The sequence below is a fragment of the Hevea brasiliensis genome, chromosome 1 (genome assembly GCF_030052815.1).
Source record: "Hevea brasiliensis isolate MT/VB/25A 57/8 chromosome 1, ASM3005281v1, whole genome shotgun sequence".
NCBI lineage: Eukaryota > Viridiplantae > Streptophyta > Magnoliopsida > Malpighiales > Euphorbiaceae > Hevea > Hevea brasiliensis.
This window is the reverse complement of record NC_079493.1, coordinates 73,380,155-73,396,851: the sequence shown is the minus strand read 5'-3', so window position 1 is coordinate 73,396,851 and position 16,697 is coordinate 73,380,155.

Here is a 16,697-nt window from a genome sequence, read left to right as displayed (position 1 = left end):
AAAATCCAGTTGATCCATTCACAAAGCCTATGTCACAAACTCAGTTAGACCGACATCTTGAGAAGATGGGTCTAAGATATTGTAATGAATGACTCTAGTGCTAGCGGGAGATTATTAGTAGTATGCCCTAGAGCATATCATTTTGTATGTATCTTGTACATATTTTATTAATAAAAGGCAATTTCACTTTTCCATTTACATAATCTATTTATGTGTAATTGAAAAGGTCCATTAATATTTTATTAGAAATTATATTCTTAAGTTGTTAAGAATATGAGTGATAGTATTTCTAGAACAAAGCATCATAAATTGGTTCATAATCGAGGATACTTCACAAAGGACATGACTTATCCAAAAAGATCGTAATCATGTTTGTTCCCAAGGTATTTATATGAGATATAAATAAGATGGAGTGGTGAGTCTCATGCCACATAATAAACATGATAGGCACTTATACATGATAAGTAGGCCAAACTAGTGACGCTTATGATAAGCACATGGAGTTTACTCTTGTCAATGCATTGTCATATATCATATCAGTGCATATAATATTTAGACTTGAGATAACACAGTTATTTTGTATATAGGTAGTTTGAGTTTGATACTGCTTTCATACTTGTACTATGTATGGGTATATGGAGATAGGTGTTGATCAAAATGGAATTCGTTACCCTAAGTAAATAGTGATAATATTTTATGTTCATTTAATTATTCTTGATAATTTAAGTTCCTGTTTAGGACAGATAGATTTAGTCAGAAAAAAGTTTCTGATAAAAAAATCTAATTAATCAAGAATTAGAATTAAAAGAGAACATAATGTTCATAGCAAATGGAGTTTGACATTAACCATGACTGCAGCTGGAATTAGAATTTTATAATGGAGAGATTCTAGTGCATAGTAATGTATGATTAAAGGTTCATTTAAGGTATTCCTTATTACTAATTGGGTGGCTATAGCATGCTAAGCTAGGTGTCAACCATGGTCTATGATGTACCCGAAATGTTTTTGGGGAAATCATTTAAGGTAAGAAATAGTTCTAATGATATTATGGGATAATATCCTTTATCATTGCTAATAAGTAATGAGCCTAGTAAGTCACACAACTACATAAGTTAATCACCAAGTAAAATGTGATTTAATTAATTAATTAAAGAGTTTAATTAATCAATTAAATAGGTTTGATTTACAATAAGATTGTAAGGTTCCTAGCATGACTTGAAATCAAATCTAGATTAATGGATGTCTAGTATAAATTAAATTTATGTTTAAATTATTTAAATATGAATTTAATTGTAAAAAATTAATTAATGAAAATTAATTAATCAATTAATTTATATTTGATATAAATTAATTTGAAGAGGAGAAATTATTATTTTTGAGTAGAGAACTCAAATTAAAAAATATAAAAGTAAGATTAAATCATATGGTGACATGTGGCACAATGAGATGTTAACACATGGCACCATATGATCTTGTCACATGTCTTACTATGATGGAAAACCACTTTTCATGATTTAAATGGAGCTTGACACTTAGCTCCATAGGATTAAGTCAACGAAAAAGCAAGATGGCATCTTATGGTGACATGTGGCAAGGGTAAGTGAGGTTTGACTTTACTATAAAAAGGAAAAGGAAGAAAGAAAATGTATCTTCTCTTCTTCTTCCCATCTTGGATGGCAACAAGAGCTCCTCCCCTTCTCTTCATTTTCTCATCCAATTCAAGAAGAAAAACTTTGATTTTCTTTGAATAAAAAATGCTAGAAATGGTTTCTAGTGCTTTATACATCCATTAAACCTCACTAAAACATAAACCCCTAATTACAAGTGATTGGCAAAGGCTTAGGAAGTCAAATAGGGGCTGCCATTGGTGAGCTTATGGTGGACAAGCTAGAGGGACTTCATTTGGGTCCTAAGTGTTAGTAATATGCCCTAGAGCATATCATTTAGTATGTATCTTGTACATAATTTTATTAATAAAAGGCATTTCCACTTTTCCGTTTACATAATATATTTATGTGTAATAGAAAAGGTCCATTGATATTTTGTTAGAAATATTATTCTTAAGTGGTTAAGAATATGAGTGACAATATTTCTAGCACAAAGTATCATAAATAGGTTCACAATCGAGGATACTTCATAATAAGGACATGACTTATCCAGAAAGATTGTATTCATGTTTGTTCCCAAGTTATTTATATGAGATATAAATAAGATGGAATGGTGAGTCTCATGCCATATAACAAACTTGATAGGCACTTATAAATGATAAGTAGGCCGAACCAGTGACACTTATGACAAGCACATGGAGTTTACTCTTGTCAATGTTTTGTCATAAATCATATCAGTGCATATAATCTTTAGACACGAGATAGCACAGTTATCTTGTATATAGGTAGTTTGAGTTTGATCTGCTTTCATACTTGTACTATGTATGGGTATATGGGCATGTGTTGGCTCCTACTAGTTATATATGGAGGTAGGTGTTGATCAAGATGGAATCTGTTCCTCTAAGTAAATAGAGTTAAAATCCTATGTTCATTTAATTGTTCTTGATGTTTCAAGTTCTGGCCGGAGACAGATAGATTTATTCAGAAAGAGTTTACGATGAGAAAAATCTTTTAATCAAGAACTGGAATTAAAAGAGAACATAATATTCATAGCAAATGGAGTTTGACATAAACCATGACTCGGCTTGAGTTGGGATTTTGTAATGAGAGATTCTAGTGCATGGTAACATATGATTATAGGTTCATTTAAGGTAAATCTTATTACTAATTGGGTGGCCATGGCATGCTATGCTAGGTGTTAACCATGGTCTATGAGGTTCATAAAATGATTTAGAGAAATCATTTATGGTAAGAAAGAGTTCGATGATATTAAGAGTTGATATCATGTCTCATTGCCAATTAGTGATGAGCCTAGTAAGTCACACACATACACAAGTTATCACCTATTTAAATATGATTTAATTAATTAATTAAAGAGTTTAATTGATTAATTAAATAGATTTGGTTTGCAATAAAATTGCAAAGTCCCTAGCATGACTTGAAACCAAATCTAGATTATTGGATGTGTAGTATAAATTAAATTTATATTTAAAGTGTTTAAATATGAATTTAATTGATGAGAAATTAATTAATAGAGATTAATTAATTAATTTATATTTGATATAAATTAATTAGAAGAAGAAAATAATTATTTTGGGTTAAGAACTCAAAATTAAGACACGAGGGCATTTTGGTCATTTTGCGGTGTGACACGTGGCACCATGAGATGGTGACACATGGCATAACACATAAGCTTGCCAAATATTTTTAATCATGTAAGATGATTAAAATCAAGATTAAATATAGGTTTGACACTTGGCACAATGTGATTGGGTCACTTAAACCTAGAGCTAATCAAAAGGTGACATGTGGCTAGGGTTTAATGTGTTAACCTAGCTATTTAAGTGGGGTTATGAAAAGAAAACACAACCAGCAGCCTCTCCTCTCAATTGTCACGCCACTTTGAGCCTCTCCAGCTATTTCTCTTCATCTCTCATCAATTCAAAGAGATTAGCCATCAATCTCTTGAATTAAGAACACTAGAAATTGTTTCTAGTGTCCTGTTTGCATCTCTAATCTCTTAAAAGGCAGAACTTGAATTTCTAATTAATAGAAAATGCTTTAGAAGCTGTTCAAGGGCTGCCATAGGTGTTCTTGGTGTGGACAAGCTAGAGGGACAACATCTGGTGTCTCAAGAAGGCGAATCTCAAAGCGCAGACGCTGCAGCACATCAAGAGGTTAGTGTAATCGTTCTTGATTTAATCTAGGGTTCTAAAATTAATCTGATTAATTTTAAAATCTTAAATGGCAAATACAGATCCAAAAACATATTAAAAGAGTTTTAATATGTTGTTTATCATTGAAATCAAATAGATAAAAATAAATCTTGCATGGTGCATGTGACTCTAGGTGAAAATTTTTGAATTCAATGGTATAAACTTGTGTTTTTCACGCTTCCGTTCCTTCAATTGGTATCAGAGCCACTATATTTGCCATTTAGATTGTTGATTATATAATTTAATTGTGTGTTTGATCATGAGATCAAGAGATTCATTGCTGGTTGGATCATGAGGTGTGGCGGCACACATGGTGAAGCCACCATTGGTGGCGGCAACAATGGTTCCATGGGTGGTTCAAGGTTTGGCTTTTAATTCTGCAATTGTTGTATGATCTAAGGCCTATTCTTTGACTAATTAAAGTGTTTAATTAGTTGTTTTAATCACACAATTAAATTATGATTCAAATCAGAATTTTAAAAATTGTTTGAATGTGATTCAAATCTGAATTTTAAAAGTTGTTTGAATGTGATTCAAATCTGAATTTTTAAAGTTGTTTGAATCATATTTAAATCTGATTTTTTAAAATTGATTCAATAAAATTCAGATCAGATTTTTTAAAAAATATTTGAATGTGATTCAAATCTGATTTTTTAAAAAATGTTTGAATGTGATTCAAATCTGAATTTTTGAAGTTGTTTGAATGTGATTCAAATCTGAATTTTTAAATTTGTTTGAATGAGATTCAAATCTGAATTTTTAAATTTATTTGAATCATATTCAAATCTGGATTTTTAAGTTGAATATGAGATATTCAATTTAATTTAAATATGTATGTTTTATTTAATTGTTAAATAGTGATATGCATGATGGATGATCATGGACTATAAAAGACCAATGTGATTGGATTTATTTCTTTTATGTTTCTTTGGGATTGTAAATTAATTAATTTATTTTAATTTATTTTGGGCATGTATAATTAAGTTTATAATATTTTTGGGTTGTAATTTTATTTATTTAAGTTCTTGTAAATTCGCCTTGGTATGCCAAGGATTACTATGTAATATTGGATTGCAAGAAGTTTAAGGAGGTCAAGAGCATTGGTGGGACCAGTGGGAGGAATTCAATATCAAGTGTTGATTATGTACTCCTTCAGTAACTCTTGTAATATGAATGAATGAAATGCACCTAGGAATGCCCTGATTCAATTCTTGGTGGCTCAGAATTGAATCCCTTAGAAAGTCCATGATCATACCATATTTACTTCTTATCCATGAATGCATGAGATGTATGGGAATGTATGCAATTATATGATATATGCATGCTAAATGGATAATGTGCAAAGTGAGACCTTAATAGTAAATAGAATGACCATAAAATCTTCCAAACAAATGATTAAGTTGGAAATGCTATAATTAAAGTAATTATAACATAAGCCCTCCATTGGGGCAATTATTTTAAGAAATTTTAAATAGTTGCATGAGATGCAATTAATTTAAGAGATTTTCTTAAGAATAATTGTTAAGCATGAGATGTTGTAAATATGTAAATGGTTTGGTGGCCAATATTGGATGTACCTGAGGACATTAAAATTATTTGCATAATTACTGGCTCAATGGGATCAACTTAACTAATGCAAGATAAGTCAATAATGGATGTACACAGATTTTGAGCATTAGGGGCTAGGTAAAGGATTGAACCTCACATGAGATGTGATGTGCAAGGAGTTGATCACTTATTGTTTATTGTTATTCAAATAATGGATTTACCTGATTATGATAAATAGAATTATAAGAATTCAATCACCCACTAGAAATCCATCCAACTAGGATTTCCGTTTTCTACTTTGGAAGTGTAGGATTCGCTAAGTTAGTGGGAGGACCAATTTGATTAAAAGACCATAATCATTTTGGTTAATTACATGATATATTTACTAATTAATCTGGTTATTTTCTGATTAATTTTACGATAAAAATGAGCACAAAACAACCACCACCATCCAATATCCTTGCAAGCATACTTGATCACAGAGTTGACAGGACCTAATCATGCGATTGGCTAAGAAATTTGAAACTTGTCTTGAACCTTGAACATATAGGATATGTTCTAGATTCAAATGTTCTGGTCCCTTACCTCCAGAGGCCACTTAAGAGGAACATGAAACTTTGGACAAGTGGAAGGAGCATGATATGAGAGCTAAGTGTTACATGTTTGCTTCCATGAGTAATGAGTTCTGAGCGACATGAAAACTTGCAGAGTGCAAGTGAGATCCTCCTTCACCTACAAGAGTTGTATGGTGAGCACAGCAAGAATGCTAGGTATGAGATATCTAGACAGCTATTCCGTATGAGGATGTCTGAGGGACAGAATGTTGGGGATCATGTCCACAAGATGATTCGGCTGATTGAGCAGTTGGAACATCTTGACTTCAACATGGATTTCCAACTACAAACGGATTTGATCCTTCAGTCCCTTCCTGAGTCTTTTGGGAATTTTGTGACAAATTTCCATATGACTAAACAGGAATGCACCTTAGCTGATTTACTCAACATGCTGGTTATTGCCCAAAAGAATATGCCAGGCAATAAAGGAAAAGAGGTGGCTTTGGTTGCATCTTCTTCTGCTGGAAAGTCCAACAAGAAGAAGGGCAATAAGAAAAAGAAACCTCAGATTCCTGGTCCTTCTAAGAAAATAGCTAAACAAGAAAGAAAGACCAAAGCTGACAAAGGCAAAGGAAAGTATTTCCACTGCCAGCAGGAAAGTATTTCCATTGCCAGTAAGAAAGTGTTTCCACTGGCAAGAGTATAGCAATCTAAATGAATGCAATGCCATGGTTAAAACCAACTCAAGTTCAAAATATATTTGGCACTTAAGGTTATGTCATGTTGCAGAAGATAGGATTGCAAAACTGGAGAAAATGGAGATTTTATCCTCATTGGGCTCTGAGCCTACTCCAACTTGTGAATCTTGCCTTCAGGGCAAAATGACTAGATCACCCTTTGTTGGACAAGGGCTAAGAGCTGAAAATATTTTGGAGCTAATACATAGTGATGTATGTGGTCCATTTAAAGAAATGGCTAGAGGGGGCTTTCATTATTTTATTACCTTTACTGATGATAAATCAAGGTTTGGGTATTTGTATTTTGATGAAATACAAACATGAATCTTTTGAAAAGTTCAAAGAATTTAAATCTGAAGTAGAAAATCAAACAGGAAAGAATATTAAAGCTCTTCGATCAGATCGTGGAGGTGAATATTTGAGTCTTGAATTTGATGAATACTTGAGAGAGCATGGCATTGTTTCTCGGTGACTCCTCCGAGGCATACGGTGAATGGTGTATCTGAAAGGAGAAATCGTACCTTATTGGATATGGTGCGTAGTATGATGAGCTATCTTGATATGCCAATCTCCTTTTGAGGATTTGCATTAGAATCGACTTTATATATTACGAATAGGATTCCATCAAAATCAGTTTCTTCCACACCTTATGAGATATGGCATGGAAGAAAACCAAGTCTTAAGCATGTTAAGATTTGGGGTTGTCCACTTATATCAAAAGTGAACAACGATAAATTGGAGACGGATCGAGAAAGAGGTCGATTTGTTGGATATCCAAAGATAGTTTTGGATATTATTTTTATTTGCCTACTTCACAAAAGGTTGTGATAAGTAGAGATGCCACATTTCTTGAACAACGGTTTGTTCAAGAAGGAGGCAAAAGAAGGCAAATAGAGTTAGAATTGGAGAATTCTAACCAACCAACGAATCGGATGGATATAGATCCATCTAGTCAACCTATACAGTTGATGAAACATCTACATTTGTTCCTCGTCGAACAACGGGGTATCTCACCCACAGTGAGATATGGTTTTCTTCATGAAGAAGAACAAGAGTTGTCTACTCATGAAGAAGTAGATCATGGAGATGATCCACTTACCTATGAAGAAGCTATATCGGATATAGACTCTTCAAAATGGATTGATGCTATGAAATCGAGATTGATTCCATGTATAAGAATCAAGTTTGGGATCTTGTTGACCCACTGAAGGTATTGTACCTATAGGGAACAAATGGGTTTTCAAGAAGAAAATTGGTTACGATGGAAAGGTAGAGACCTATAAGGCAAGGCTAGTAGCGAAAGGGTTTCGCCAAAGGCAAGGAATAGACTATGAGGAGACTTTCTACTTTGTTGCCATGCTTAAATCAATTAGGATTTTATTAGCAATAGCTGCATACTATGATTATGAGATTTGGCGGATGGATGTCAAAGCGGCTTTTCTCAATGGATACATTGAAGAAAACATTTTCATGGAACAACCTAAGGGATTTGAATCCCAAGATGGTTCCAAGGTATGCAAGCTAAAGCGATCCATTTATGGGTTGAAACAAGCTTGAGGAGTTGAAACATCCGTTTGATGAAGCCATTAAATCTTTTGGTTTTATCAAAAATGAGGATGAGCCATGTGTATATAAGAAGGTTAGTGAGTGCTATCACTTTCCTTGTCTTATATGTGGATGACATCTCGTTGATGGGTAATGATACGGGTATGTTGGCGACTATAAAGGTATGGTTGTCAAATACATTCTCCATGAAAGACTTAGGGAGGCAACCTATATTCTTGGGATTCGCATCTATAGAGATAGAGCGAAAAGAATAATTGGTTTATCCCAAAGTCTATACTTGGAAAAGGTGTTAAAGAGGTTTAACATGCTTGATTCCAAGAGAGGATTGTTACCAAGTGAGACATGGTATCCACCTTTCTAAAGAGATGTCTCCAAAGACACACGAAGAAAGAGATAAGATGGCAGGATTCCATATGCTTGACTATTGGAAGTTTAATGTATGCAATGTTGTGTACTAGGCGGATATCGCATATCTTTAGTTTGACTAGCGGTATCAATCCAATCCAGTTTGGAACATCGGATAGTTGTCAAGAATATCCTTAAGTACTTGAGAAGAACTAAGGATTTATTCTTGATTTATAAGTGGAGACTTGCAATTGGATGGTTATCACGATTACGATTTCCAATCGGATATCGATGATAGAAAGTCTACCTATGGATATGTGTTCATTTGTAATGGAGGTGCGATCGGTTGGAAGAGTTCCAAGCGAGCACGCATTGCAGATTCCACTACTGAGGTGAGTATATTCTTTGCATCGGATCTTGCAAAGGAAGCTGTTTGGATAAAGAAGTTCGTGAGAACTTACGGTAGTTCCTTCCATTGAGTCGGCGGTTCCACTACTGTGACAATAATGGAGCGATCATCTGAGCTAAGGAACTAAGGTCTCACCCAAAATCCAAACACATAGAAAGGCACTACCACATTATCAGAGATATAGTTGGGCAAGGCGATATAGCCAATGCAGAAAAATAACATCAGCTGAAAAATCCAGCTGATCCATTCACTAAGCTTTTGTCACAAGTTCAGTTAGACCGGCATCTTGAGAAGATAGGTCTAAGATATTGTAATGAATGGCTCTAGTGCTAGTGGGAGATTGTTAGTAATATGCCCTAGAGCATATCATTTAGTATGTATCTTGTACATAATTTTATTAATAAAAGGCATTTCCACTTTTCCGTTTACATAATATATTTATGTGTAATAGAAAAGGTCCATTGATATTTTGTTAGAAATATTATTCTTAAGTGGTTAAGAATATGAGTGACAATATTTCTAGCACAAAGTATCATAAATAGGTTCACAATCGAGGATACTTCATAATAAGGACATGACTTATCCAGAAAGATTGTATTCATGTTTGTTCCCAAGTTATTTATATGAGATATAAATAAGATGGAATGGTGAGTCTCATGCCATATAACAAACTTGATAGGCACTTATAAATGATAAGTAGGCCGAACCAGTGACACTTATGACAAGCACATGGAGTTTACTCTTGTCAATGTTTTGTCATAAATCATATCGATGCATATAATCTTTAGACACGAGATATACACGATTATCTTGTATATAGGTAGTTTGAGTTTGATCTGCTTTCATACTTGTACTATGTATGGGTATATGGGCATGTGTTGGCTCCTACTAGTTATATATGGAGGTAGGTGTTGATCAAGATGGAATCTGTTCCTCTAAGTAAATAGAGTTAAAATCCTATGTTCATTTAATTGTTCTTGATGTTTCAAGTTCTGGCGGAGACAGATAGATTTATTGAGAAAGAGTTTACGATGAGAAAAATCTTTTAATCAAGAACTGGAATTAAAAGAGAACATAATATTCATAGCAAATGGAGTTTGACATAAACCATGACTCGGCTTGAGTTGGGATTTTGTATCAGAGAGATTCTAGTGCATGGTAACATATGATTATAGGTTCATTTAAGGTAAATCTTATTACTAATTGGGTGGCCATGGCATGCTATGCTAGGTGTTAACCATGGTCTATGAGGTTCATAAAATGATTTAGAGAAATCATTTATGGTAAGAAAGAGTTCGATGATATTAAGAGTTGATATCATGTCTCATTGCCAATTAGTGATGAGCCTAGTAAGTCACACACATACACAAGTTATCACCTATTTAAATATGATTTAATTAATTAATTAAAGAGTTTAATTGACTAATTAAATAGATTTGGTTTGCAATAAAATTGCAAAGTCCTAGCATGACTTGAAACCAAATCTAGATTATTGGATGTGTAGTAAAAATAAAATATATAATTAAACTGTTTAAATATTAATATAAAAGATGAACAATTAATTAAAAGAGATTAATTAATTAATTTATATTTGATATAAATTAATTAGAAGAAGAAAATAATTATTTTGGGTTAAGAACTCAAAATTAAGACACGAGGGCATTTTGGTCATTTTGCGGTGTGACACGTGGCACCATGAGATGGTGACACATGGCATAACACATAAGCTTGCCAAATATTTTTAATCATGTAAGATGATTAAAATCAAGATTAAATATAGGTTTGACACTTGGCACAATGTGATTGGGTCACTTAAACCTAGAGCTAATCAAAAGGTGACATGTGGCTAGGGTTTAATGTGTTAACCTAGCTATTTAAGTGGGGTTATGAAAAGAAAACACAACCAGCAGCCTCTCCTCTCAATTGTCACGCCACTTTGAGCCTCTCCAGCTATTTCTCTTCATCTCTCATCAATTCAAAGAGATTAGCCATCAATCTCTTGAATTAAGAACACTAGAAATTGTTTCTAGTGTCCTGTTTGCATCTCTAATCTCTTAAAAGGCAGAACTTGAATTTCTAATTAATAGAAAAGGCTTTAGAAGCTGTTCAAGGGCTGCCATAGGTGTTCTTGGTGTGGACAAGCTAGAGGGACAACATCTGGTGTCCTGAAGACGAATCTCAAAGCGCAGACACATTGCGGCACATCAAGAGGTTAGTGTAATCGTTCTTGATTTAATCTAGGGTTCTAAAATTAATCTGATTAATTTTAAAATCTTAAATGGCAAATACAGATCCAAAAACATATTAAAAGAGTTTTAATATGTTGTTTATCATTGAAATCAAATAGATAAAAATAAATCTTGCATGGTGCATGTGACTCTAGGTGAAAATTTTTGAATTCAATGGTATAAACTTATGTTTTTCACGCTTCCGTTCCTTCACTAAGAGCATCCAAAGAGTTGGAATTCCATCAGTTGTGCATCAAAAGGTTAGTACTCAAAATCCCCTTTTTAATTAGGGATTAATGTGAATTAAATGTTAATTCACAATCTTAAATGGAAAATAAAAGTTTAAAGCACGCTAAAATGTGCTTTAATATGCAATTGAGCATTGAAAATTGATTAGGACTATAACACACTTGTATGATGCATGAAACCCTAGAATGGTTTTTGAAATTTTAATGCTTTAAATGCCTTAAATCCATGCTTCCACTCCTTCATAACAGACTATAAAGACTGGATACATGGAAATATACTAGTTAGACATCCATATATCTATCTTGTATACATCTATCATGTCAGGCACAAGGCCAGCGGACAGGCATAAAATCATAAATCATATTAGGCACAATGGCCAACGGGCAGGCATAAAGCCTGTAGAACAATCATATTAGACATATGTTGTCTACCAATGATCGCTCATGTAGGCAGTACTGCTATCTGTAGACCCTAATTGGTATACCAATTGATTCAAGCTATATACATAAGTCTAGGTATACTTTGGGCAAATTAGTGTTATTAAGAACTTATGGACTCATTATTTCATTTTATGCACTATTAGTGCTCTATAGCAATTTCATGTTATTTGGTAACCCATTTAGGTAACTTATATATGTCATGTATCAAATAATTTCTTGAACCTTTCTTTAGGTCCAGATTCTATCCCCTATTTTTGCCTAGCAATTTGGCTAAGATGTAAGGTCTGTTTGAGCACACTTCCTTCATGGAAGTTGTTTCTCTATGTTTAAACTTTGATTTCTCTTTTTGAATCATGCAATTTGGAGTTTTAGAAACTTAAGTCATGGTCAATTAACTGACCTGGACTCATGAACCCTGTACATTCAGAATTTCAGGTTCAGGTCAGTGTCTACAATTCCCATTTTACGGTCCTTACACTCAAAATTTGAGTAAAATTCCTAAACCAAAGTTGGAGTCTTGTTTCCTAAGTTTCCAAAACAGTTTAGCTCATCCCAATTTGAGTTTCATTTGAGTTTCCTAGTGGGAGATATGATATAAATACAGCTCTGGGGTCAAGTGGCTATATAGTTCAATTTTAGGAATTTCAGAATTTGGAATGCTGGCTTGTCCTAGCAAATTTTTCAAGTTTCATTAGATTCTGGATTTTGGTCAAAACATCAAAATTGTAGTTCTAGGTCTTATGGAGATTTTGGCTTTAGAATCACTGAATTTGCAGTTTTGTGGTCTGAGTAATGGCATTTTTGCCAAAGCTGGTCGGCTAGGTCAAAGTCCAGAAGTTCAGGTCAGGTTCTAGTTCTGGTCAGAATTGTTGACCTAAATTTTTCTAGCAAATTGGTTGGGTTAGAGTTAGAACTGGGCTCTGTGTTCTTCATGAAAAATGTGCTCCTATATCTAACCTTTTCATTGGTTCAAGAATCAAGTCATTCTGACCTTCCTAGAGTGAGTTATGCTCATTTGAATATTTACTATTCATATGATTATTTTTCCAGGTCCAACAGGTGGTTACCCAAATTCAAGCCAATTTCAGGTCATGTTAAGTTCAGTTTCTGGGTATGGTCTCTTCATGAAAAATGTGGCATCATGTCTTTGGTTCAATGTCCAATTGGTCTCACACCAATTGGAGCAATGTGGCTCTACTTATGGCCATATAACCACACTAGACTTAAGGTCCAGAATCCTACACAAGAAATTCAGCACTTCCAATTTTAATTCCACCCAACTACCAAACTTCAAATCACATTTATTACACTTCAAATAGTCAATAAATAATCTCAACAATGTCAATTAGACATCAATTCACAAAACTCTCAATTTTGGGTCAAAACCTAACTATCAAAACCACATCTCATGCAAACTCCTACCAAGTCAACATAACTATCTTGTAAACTTATCAACAACACTACTAGACAAGCTAATTCAATCAAGAATCATCAAACCCCGATTCCCCTCATGGCTGTCGAAATTTTAGTTTTTCATATACCCCTCATATTCTTTCAATTTCATACAATTTCAACTCCTTTTAACATGCTTATCATGATTAAAGGAGGTATGGATAATCTTGCACTAACCTTTTGTTGATCAAGTTTGACCTTGCTAGAACTTCAATTAACCTCTCTTTCTTGGCTGCCAATAGCTTCCCCAAGGTGTAGAATCAAATTGTAGTGAAGACAAGTATGGGTTTTAGGGTGAGAATGGAAGGAAAATCAAGTTAGAAAAATTGAAAATGGTGGAAGAACACTAAGGAAGTGGTTTGGCCACGGTGGATCAAGGAAGAAGAAGAAAAACTCATTTAATGAAACTTTGTCTTCTAGTGGTAATATTTTTCCATAAAGAAAAATTATAATAATTAATTTAAATTAATTTACTTTTTCACTTTTATACTAATTCCAACTATGTCCCTTATTAAATTTCCATATCTCTTCATATCTTTAATACAATTTCAAATTTTTAATGTCACTCATTTTAATGGACATTTAGGTCAAAAGTCAACTCTATGTGCCAAATGACCAAAATGTCCCTCATCGGGTTCTAGTCAATCTTTTTCGATAATACCAATTAAGTCCATAACCCGATGACCACTTTGATTTTTATACTGCTTATTCAATTTATTTTTATCTTATTTTTAGTCCTCAAACTGACTTTGAATAGTATTATTTACTTACTAAATATGGCACTATTTAGAGCACCAAAAGTCGAGGACATTACAAGTAATGTCTCCAAATCTTAAGAGCAAAAACAACTGCTACAAGCTCCAAATCATGGGTGGGATAATTCCTCTCATGTGGCTTAAGCTGGCGTGAAGCATAGACAATGACATTTCTATCTCGCATCAACACACAGCCTAGTCCACTATGAGAAGCATCACTGTAAATAGTATACTTTTTACCCAATGTAGGCAAAGTCAATATTAGAGCTTTAATTAAACACCCTTTTATCTTATCAAAGCTCTCCTGACACTGGTCAGTTCACTGAAATTTTACATCTTTTCATAACAACTTAGTCAATAGAGATGCTAACATAGAAAATCCCTTCACAACTCTGCTATAATAACCAACTAAACCAAGAAAATTGTGAACTTCTATAACATTCTTTGGCGGTTTCCAATTAAGGATAGCTTCCATCTTACTAGGATCCACTTTAATTCCCTCTGCATACATAATATGCCTTAAAAAGGCAATCTCCTTTAGCCAAAACTCACATTTGGATAATTTGGCATACAACTACTTCTCCCTCAAAATCTACAATACAATTCTCAAGTGCTTATCATGCTCCTCTCCATTCTTCGAATACACCAAAATATCATCAATAAACATCACCATGAACTGATCAAGATATGGTCTGAAGATTGTGTTTATCAGGCTTATAAATGCAACTAGAGCATTAGTTAACCCGAATGGCATCACCAAAAATTCATAGTGGCTATATTGAGTCCTGAATGCAGTTTTTGGAATATTTTCCTCCTGCACCGTCAGTTGATAGTATCCCGACCTCAAATCTATTTTGGAGAACACAGTTGCATCTTTTAACTGATCAAACAAATCATCAATCTTGGGCAGAAGATATTTGTTCTTCACTGTCACCTTGTTTAGCTGTCTGTAATCTATGCACAAATGAAAAGTACCTTATTTCTTCTTAACAAATAATACTGGCACTCCCCACGTTGACACACTAGGGCATATGAACCCTTTATCAAACAATTCTTGCAATTGCACTTTTAATTCTTTCAATTCTGCAAGCACCATCCTATATGGAGTAATGGATAGTGGCTCCACTCTAGGCATAACCTCAATCTCAAACTGCACTTCTCTAACTAGGGGCAATCTTGGTAATTCATCAGGAAAAATATCTAAAAAGTCACACACTGTAGGGATATCCTTAAGATCTAGACTCCCCACATGTGTGTCTACCCTATGTATCACCACATCTGTATACTTAGGGAGGCTAAAAGTGACTGTTTTCAATCTACAGTCAATCATTGCATGATGCCTGGATAGACAATCCATGCCTAAAATAACATCATAATCCTTAAAAGGCATTCAATCAAATTAGATAAAAATGTGTGGCCTTGAATCACCAATGGACAATCTTGATATAGTCTATTCACTTTCACCTCTTGTCTTAATGGACTAGTCACTAACACATCATAATCCATTTTCACACAAGGAATAGTAGAATAACAAACAACTCCAGCACTAATATAAGAATGAGTAGAGCTAGGGTCAAATAATACATACATATCTTGATCAAAGATAGAGAATGTACCAGCCACTACATTAGAAGTTTCTACCTTTTCCCTCTGATGCATAATGTATACTTTGGCTGGTGCACCACTCTGCTCAGGCTAATTAACTATACCCTAACTAACAGTAGTACTGCCTTGGCCTTTACCTCTACCTCTGCTAGCAGACTGTGAAACTCTTAGGGCAAAACCCTGAACTAACCCCTCTGTTGTGGTATATGCCATTGGTCTGCATGCACTAGTGTAATCTCTAGCAAAATGTCTAGTTCCTCCACAGTTATAGCAAGCTCCTATGGCCTTATAACATACTCCCGCATGAACCTTACCACAGGTCCCATATGTGCAAACAGATGATGTTCCTCTGGACATTTGCTGACTAGGTCTAGCTGGCTTCTGTACTGAATGTTTGCCTCTGCCAAATCTGCAAGTACTAGGTCCCCCAAAATTCTTCCTTTTCCCCAAACCACTACCTAAACTCTGAAGAGTTGTCTTTATACTCTTTTCATTCTCTCCCACTCCCTTCTCAACTGTTTCTTCAAATTTTACCCTCTCCAGCTCAAGAGCTTGTGAAACCAATTCTGAGAAGTTCACATATCAGAAACCAACTACTTGCTTCTTAATACTTGGCCTCAAATAAGCCTCAAACCTCTTACATCTGTCTCTGCTGGTAGTAGGTAGGCCTCCTGCATAATGACTCAAGTGGGAGAATTCTCTTTCATATTCGGCTACTGTTTTGTCCCCCTGTCTTAAACTCAAAAATTCTTAAAGCTTCATATCCACATAAGTATTAGGGATATTTCTGTTTAAATTCTCGAAGAAAATCATCCCATGTTAAAATGGGAGGCTCCCTCAGACTATTTGGGATAGTCTTCTATCATTCATGCCCATCCCCCTGAAGTAATGAGACTGCATACTCAAATTTTAAAGCATACGTACACTGTAGCTTCTTAAATACTCAGTCCATTCTTTCTAGCCACTGCTCTACCTCTAGTGGGTC